Source organism: Ranitomeya variabilis, chromosome 1 (assembly GCF_051348905.1).
Source record: "Ranitomeya variabilis isolate aRanVar5 chromosome 1, aRanVar5.hap1, whole genome shotgun sequence".
NCBI lineage: Eukaryota > Metazoa > Chordata > Amphibia > Anura > Dendrobatidae > Ranitomeya > Ranitomeya variabilis.
The window spans coordinates 303803907-303812468 of record NC_135232.1 but is presented as its reverse complement, the minus strand read 5'-3'; the positions used below and the strand labels follow the sequence as shown (position 1 = coordinate 303812468).

General features: G+C 40.4%; 1 protein-coding gene across 2 annotated transcripts in view; it reads left to right on the top strand.

Moving 5' to 3' along the window:
• Positions 1-1171: 1171 nt before the first annotated feature.
• DAO (D-amino acid oxidase) overlaps positions 1172-8562 on the top strand; it is a 133466-nt gene continuing 126075 nt past the window's right edge. The window contains exon 1 of one of the 2 annotated variants that reach the window (XM_077296113.1): positions 1172-1298. The gene's annotated coding sequence lies outside the window, so the exon portion shown is untranslated. Of the gene's footprint in view, positions 1299-1389; positions 1413-8562 lie in introns of those variants that run through there. The other variant, XM_077296132.1, reaches the window with a different exon arrangement.

The window sequence follows — 8562 nt, the reverse complement described above, 5'->3', positions numbered from 1 at the left end:
TCAGCAAAGATAAGTCCTTGCTTTGTTCTTTTGCAGTCCACTTGTTGTGGACTTAATCTTTCTGCACTTTCTATGTTTTTTCTAGTCCAGCTTGTCAGTATGGATTTATTCAGTTAAGCTGGAAGCTCTGGGAAGCAGATTTACCCTCCACACCTTTAGTCAGGTGTGGAGATTTTTGTAAACTCTGTGGTGGATTTTTCTAGTTTTTAATACTGACCGCACAGTATTCTGTCCTGTTCTATCTATCTAGCTAGACTGGCCTCCTTTGCTACATCCTGGTTTCATTCTGCGTATGTCATTTCCCTCTCCACTCACAGTCAATATTTGTGGGGGGTTGTCCTATCCTTTGGGGATTTTCTCTGAGGCAAGATAGCTTTCCTGTTTCTATCTTTAGGGGTAGTTAGACCTCCGGCTGTGACGAGGTGTCTAGGGAGTGACAGGAACATCCCACGGCTACTTCTAGTGTTGTGTTAAGCTCAGGAACTGCGGTCAGTACAGGTACCACCTCCTCCAGAGCACGTCCCATGTTGCTCCTTAACCACCAGGTCATAACAGGTGGGACTCTCCGGTCACCTAGCTCCATGTAGACATTCAGAAAAGCCAGGTTGTGACCCTCCGGTCACCTGGCCCCTTGGAGACATTTGGAGAAGCCAAGGTGGAACAATCAGGTCACCTGGCCACATACCTCAATGAACTGTCAGCTTCCTAAGCTTGTCGTTACCTCTGCCCTGTGGGTGCCCGCCAAAAGCGGGGTGCCACTGGTGGGGATAGTTGGCTATTTGGCCCTGGAAGCCCTGAAGCCGCAGCTCCTCTAATCCTGGCAAGCCAGCGGAAGGATGAGACTCTGCAATTGCACCATCTAATCTACTTGCTGGGACTTTTCTATATGTTATTCTCTGTTGGTGGTTCAATAAAGTATTGCCACACTGTTTTACCCTCACCCTGCGTTGTCTGAGTAGTGTGCCCATGGGAAAGGAGTGTGGGCATTCAGGGGGATGAGCCCTGGTCCATGTGGTCTTTCTAAAGACAGCCGAGCCAGCGGACGAGACCACCCACTGACCTTCATGTCTCCACAGTTGTTAATTATTGGCAGTTTACTGGGGATAATAATGAATGTATTACATGGTAATACAGTCCTCTGTATTTGACACTGTAAATAATACATTGTGACATGTGACCGGAGCAACCTTTGCCCATTTTTATAACTTAACCTTTGGTAGTTATTATTGATGTATAAACTGAGGACCGTGTCTGGCATGTGCAGACCGCCTGCTGCTGTTTTGCTGAACTTTTCGCAAGTAAGTTTTTGCACTTCTCTGTACAGATATTGGTGTATCCACTGTATTATAAGCCAGTGCCATGTGTGGGTCAACATGTGCCACGTGTGGGCAAGCCTCTGGTCTTCTGCAATAGTAAGTGATAGTCTATGATGGCAATAAAATGCAGATAATAATGTCACTGATTTGGATTCCTAGAAGTATCATGGAGTGTTGTACTAGTGTCAAAGTAGCTACGTGCAGATTCAATTGTATCAGAAATATCTGAACACTGGAGCATTTTCATACTTTGTGATTTCAATTTGTAAATTGCTTTGTGGTTCAGACTATTATCACGTGCGCCTCCTGAATTTTCAGCTTTAGGCTGCCGTCACACGATCAGTATTTGGTCAGTATTTTACATCAGTATCTGTAAGCCAAAACCAGGAGTGGGTGATAAATGCAGAAGTGGTGCATATGTTTCTATTATACTTTTCCTCTAATTGTGCCACTCCTGGTTTTGTCTTACAAATAATGATATAAAATACTGACCAAATACTGCTAGTGTGACGGCAGCCTAATACTTCTGAACCAGTGGCTATGTATTGATATTAGAAGCTGACTTCCAATTGTAGCAGTTGATAAGGAAATGTAAAATATGACTTTTTCCCCTATAGATATCTGTAAATGTATTATTTACCCATCTTAATGCAGATTTGACTCCACGACACACACTTGCTTAATTTAGTAGAACTTAAATGATTTTTCCGCTAAGTAGAAGTTTCCAATTGTAGGATAGCAGATAACATTTAGATAAATTTGGGTCCAACTCCTGAGTTCCCCAACGATCGCCTGAGCAGGGCACTTATGTCCTCATTAGAATGGAGCAGCAGTGCATATGTCTGAGAGTCACTCCATCCATTCTCTACAGGACAACTGGAGAAAGCCAAGTACATAGCTCCTGCAGCCCTTAAAGAATGACTGGAGGGGTGGTCCCGTCCGTGTATGCACTGCCACTCCATTCTGAAGAAGATAAAGTGCCCATTTGAAGTATTAGGACCCTCATCAATCTAAAAGTTATCTGTGGGCTGGTGGTAATTTCGTCCAGCCTGAAGGAATATTTTATAAATAATTGGATCTGGATTTAGGAAGGAAGGAACATATATATTTTCGACAGGAGGCAGCAATGAATGCTGTTGTACAGAGGTACACATGAAGTGTTCTACTTTTGGATCAAGTATCGTATTGTTTAACCTCTTAACGACCAGAGAATTTTTCATTTTTTGTTCCTTTGATTTTTTTTCATCCCCTTGTTTCAAGAGCGTTAACTTTTTTATTTGTTGGGCTTTTTTAGCATGATGAGGAATAGTTTTGTATTACACCATACATTTTTACCATAGAATATAGTGGAAACCTTTGTAATTTTGCCATTGTTTTGGGGAGGTTTGTTTTTACAGCGCTCATTGTGTGCCAACAAAACCTGGTTGACCTCATTGACCAGACAACATGTTTCTCCAGGTCAGTATAATTATGGTGATACCAAATTTGACCATTATTTTTTAATAGTTTAGTGATGAAAAAATATTTTTTTTAGTGATTAATTTTTTTTCTGTCAGTGAAGCTGAGGGCTTGTTTTTTGCTCCTTGAGCTGACAGGTTTTTTTTATACCATTTTGGGATACCCAAGACATGCTGATTTTTTTTATTGCATTTTTTTTAAGTGCACCAACCAAAAATGGCAATTCTGGTGTTAATTTTTTTTATACCTTTTCAGCAATTAAATTAAAGGAAACCTGTCAGCAGCATTGGGAACAGTAACCTACAGACAGCGTAAGGTCAGCGTCATTATAGTGATTAAAATGATACCTTGGTTGTTGAAATCCATCTTGTGGTTGTTGTTTAATCTTTATTTTCAGTTTTAAGTTAATGATATGCTCGTGCTTCGGGGCGGCAGGTCTGGGGGTCATCATGTGGTGCTCTGCTTAGCTATTCATAATGCAAACTGCTGACAGGTTACTGATCCCTCAGTGACCTGCCCCCTAGTTGAAAATTTATAGGCAAAGCTGAAAAGGCAGGTGCGAGAAAGGCAACTTACAAACCTGAATCAGTTACACCAGTTTTGTCTGGAGCAATGGGCCCAAATTCCGACCAACTATGGTGAGAAGCTGGGGGAAGGATATCTCAAAGTTTGACCCTAGTCATTCAGTTTAAGGCCAATGGTACCAAATACTAATGAAATGTATGTAAATGTTTCACTTTGCAGTAAGTAATAAAAATGCATTAAAACATTCTCTCTCTCTCATTATTTTGGCATTTGGCAAATATTAATAATCATGGTAATCCTAATTGACCTAAAATGTTAAAAGTTTATTCTGATTTCACATCAGATATTGAGAAAAACATGCATATGTTTCTTTTTATATAGTGTATGCAAACTTCTAGTTATATACAGTATATACAGTGGGGCAAAAAAGTATTTAGTCAGTCAGCAATAGTGCAAGTTCCACCACTTAAAAAGATGAGAGGCGTCTGTAATTTACATCATAGGTAGACCTCAACTATGGGAGACAAACTGTGAAAAAAAAATCCAGAAAATCACATTGTCTGTTTTTTTACCATTTTATTTGCATATTATGGTGGAAAATAAGTATTTGGTCAGAAACAAAATTTCATCTCAATACTTTGTAATATATCCTTTGTTGGCAATGACAGAGGTAAAACGTTTTCTGTAAGTCTTCACAAGGTTGCCACACACTGTTGTTGGTATGTTGGCCCATTCCTCCATGCAGATCTCCTCTAGAGCAGTGATGTTTTTGGCTTTTCGCTTGGCAACACGGACTTTCAACTCCCTCCAAAGGTTTTCTATAGGGTTGAGATCTGGAGACTGGCTAGGCCACTCCAGGACCTTGAAATGCTTCTTACGAAGCCACTCCTTCGTTGTCCTGGCGGTGTGCTTTGGATCATTGTCATGTTGAAAGACCCAGCCACGTTTCATCTTCAATGCCCTTGCTGATTGAAGGAGGTTTGCACTCAAAATCTCACGATACATGGCCCCATTCATTCTTTCATGTACCCGGATCTGTCGTCCTGGCCCCTTTGCAGAGAAACAGCCCCAAAGCATGATGTTTCCACCACCATGCTTTACAGTAGGTATGGTGTTTGATGGATGCAACTCAGTATTCTTTTTCCTCCAAACACGACAAGTTGTGTTTCTACCAAACAGTTCCAGTTTGGTTTCATCAGACCATAGGACATTCTCCCAAAACTCCTCTGGATCATCCAAATGCTCTCTAGCAAACTTCAGATGGGCCCGGACATGTACTGGCTTAAGCAGTGGGACAAGTCTAGCACTGCAGGATCTGAGTCCATGGTGGCGTAGTGTGTTACTTATGGTAGGCCTTGTTACATTGGTCCCAGCTCTCTGCAGTTCATTCACTAGGTCCCCCCGCGTGGTTCTGGGATTTTTGCTCACCGTTCTTGTGATCATTCTGACCCCACGGGGTGGGATTTTGCGTGGAGCCCCAGATCGAGGGAGATTATCAGTGGTCTTGAATGTCTTCCATTTTCTAATTATTGCTCCCACTGTTGATTTCTTCACTCCAAGCTGGTTGGCTATTGCAGATTCAGTCTTCCCAGCCTGGTGCAGGGCTACAATTTTGTTTCTGGTGTCCTTTGACAGCTCTTTGGTCTTCACCATAGTGGAGTTTGGAGTCAGACTGTTTGAGGGTGTGCACAGGTGTCTTTTTATACTGTTACAAGTTTAAACAGGTGCCATTACTACAGGTAATGAGTGGAGGAAAGAGGAGACTCTTAAAGAAGAAGTTACAGGTCTGTGAGAGCCAGAAATCTTGATTGTTTGTTTCTGACCAAATACTTATTTTCCACCATAATATGCAAATAAAATGATAAAAAAACAGACAATGTGATTTTCTGGATTTTTTTTTCTCAGTTTGTCTCCCATAGTTGAGGTCTACCTATGATGTAAATTACAGACGCCTCTCATCTTTTTAAGTGGTGGAACTTGCACTATTGCTGACTGACTAAATACTTTTTTGCCCCACTGTATTGTGGTAGATTGGCTCACTCTGTCTCTTTAAATCTTCCACTGGTTTATTATATAGAGTGGGGGAAATAAGTATTTGATCCCTTGCTGATTTTGAAAGTTTCCCCACTGACAAAGACATGAACAGTCTATAATTTTAAGGGTAGGTTAATTTTAACAATGACAGACAGAATATCAAAAATAAAATCCAGAAAATCACATTGTATAAATTATATAAATTTATTTGCATTTTGCAGTGAGTAATAAGTATTTGATCCCCTACCAACTATTAAGAATTCTGGTTGCTACAGATCAGTTAGATGCTCCTAATCAACTCCTCATCAGCTGACAAGCGGTGGATACCGCATCGCTGATGACTGCACGCCGGCACCACCACCCACCCAGGTACTATCTTATAGAGGCTCCATGCCCAGTGCCTAGAGCATGACCAGACACATTTAAAGTGACTATGGTGTCACGCCTATTAACGCACTGAACGCGATTAACCACTATACTGCAGTCTGTTACTGATGAAGGCCAGTGAGGCCGAAATGTCTATTTTCTGTCTGCATTAAAAAAATCCCCCAAAAAAATATTCTAGAAGTTGAGTGCCAAGTTTTCTTTATTATACATGTATGGTGTGGGGCCCTACTTGAGCACCTTCTGAGGTTGTGCATACGGTGTTCTTCCTTCACTTGGGAGACAAGATCATAGACCTGCACAAAGCTGGAATGGGCTACAAAACCATAAGTAAGACGCTGGGTGAGAAGGAGACAATTGTTGGTGCAATAGTAAGAAAATGGAAGAAATACAAAATGTCTGTCAATCGACAGCGATCTGGGGCACCATGCAAAATCTCCCCTCATGGGGTATCCTTGATCATTAGGAAGGTAAAAGATCAGCCTAAAACTATATGGGGGGAACTTGTTAATGATCTCAAGGCAACTGGGACCACAGTCACCAACAAAACCATTGCTCGCACTTTACACCGTAAAGGTATAAAATCCTGCAGTGCCCACAAGGTCCCCCTGTTTGAGAAGGCACATGTGCAGGCCTCTCTGAAGTTTTTCAATGAACACCTGGATGATTCTGTGAGTGATTGGGAGAAGGTGCTGTGGTGAGATGAGACAAATTTTTTGCGAGACAAAAATTGAGGTCTTTGGCATTAACTCAACTCGTTTGGAGGAAGAGAAATGCTGCCTATGAGCCAAAGAACATCATCCCCACTGTCAAGCATTGAGGTGGAAACATTATGTTTTGCAGATGTTTCTTCGCTAAGGGCACAGGACTACTTCACCGCATCAAAGGGAGAATGGATGGAGCCATGTACCGTAAAATCCTGAATGACAACCTCCTTTCCTCCGCCAGGACATTATAAATGGGTCGTGGCTGGGTCTTCTAGCAAGACAAAACATACAGCCAAGGCAACAAAGGAGTGGTTCAAAAAGAAGGTCATGGCGTGGCCTAGCCAGTCTCCAGACTTTAATCCCATAGAAAACTTATGGAGAGAGTTGAAGCTCTGAGATGCCAAGTGACAGCTTCAAAATCTTAGTGATTTAGAGATGATCTGCAAAGAGGAGTGGACCAAAATTCCTCCTAACCTCATCATCAACTACAAAAAATGTCTGACTGCTGTGCTTGCCAACAAGGGTTTTGCCACCAAGTATTAAGTCTTGTTTGCCAGAGGGATCAAATACTTATTTCTCATTGCAAAATGCAAATAAATTGATTCAATTTATACAATGTGATTTTCTGGATTTTACTTTTGATATTCTATCTCTCAATGTTAAAATTAACTTACCCTTAATATTATAGGCTGTTCATGTCTTTGTAAGTGGGCAAACTTACAAAATCAGCAAGGGATCAAATACTTATTTCCCCCACTGTACATGCAGCATAAACCAGTGCGAAATGAAAATAAACATGTCCCTTCAGGCAAGACAGGTAAACAAAACAAAATGGTATACAGTCTCTGCAGCTGCTTAGAATCCACCCTTTCAGGATATACCCGGGTTAAGCACAGTTTAACACAAAAACACCTCAGGATATACCCAGATTAAGTACAGTTTAACACAAAAACACTTATTTGGATCTGCGGGCTCCAGAAACACCAAATGACTCAGAAGGATGTCTATTTACCTTCTAAACCCCGCCCTGGGGAGGAGATGTGATGAACAGCCTCCCACCCATTCTTCAGCTGTTCACTAAAAAGCCTAGTCCTTAAAAAAGGCCAATTAACACCTCTCAGTGTACTTCTAGGTTTCAGATCACTGAAGCAAACATCCTCAGTGAAACATATCTCCCCTCCAGTACTTTGCCAGTGACTTTGTCACAATATATATTAATATATAATGTGGTGCATTAGGGAATTATTAATTTCAGCAGAAACTTAACTTTTATGATTACCCTGCTATAAACTGTGCTGAATTTCACTAGATTGGATTTAATATTAAACTTACTGGGAGACACAGAAAAGCTGTGTTCACATATTACACAACACAGGGTTAGATAGATCTTGATTTACACAATGTTAGATTGTTGCCAGTTTATCATCAATATTACAGATATTTATTATTATTATTATTATTATTATTATTTATTATTATGGTTAGAAATATGTCATCTTTAATAGACCAATATATACAGCCCAGAAATATTTGGACAGTGACACAAGTTTTCGTATATTAGCTGTTTATGAAAACATATTCATGATACAGTTATATAATCAATATACACATACAATACAGACTCTCAGCTTTAAGTTCTGGGTATTCACATCCTAGTTGGAGTAAGGGTTTAGGAATTACAGCTTTTTAATATATAGCTGCCTCTTTTTAAAGGGACTAATGTAATTGGACTGACTTATATGTTTTTTCATTTGTGTGTTTGTTTTATTTAGTTTTAATTGTTTCTAAAAACAAACTCAAAATGTGAATGTATCTTGACATCTTTCACATTAAAAAAATGATCTGATTGAAAAAAAGTAATTGTACAATTATCTCAAATGTTCTTTAATGGGTTTCATGGACTATTCCCTTGTTAATCAATTACAGTTATATGAAAAAGTTTGGGCACCCCTATTAATCTTAAGCTATGTGCACACGTAGGGAGGGTCCTCTGCTGGTTCTCCCGCAGCGGATTTGATAAATCTGCAGGGCAAAACCGCTGCGGTTATCCCTGCAGATTTATTGCAGTTTGTCTTGCGGTTTCCGCTGCGGGTTTACTTCTACTATTGATGCTGCATATGCAGCAATATGCAGCATCA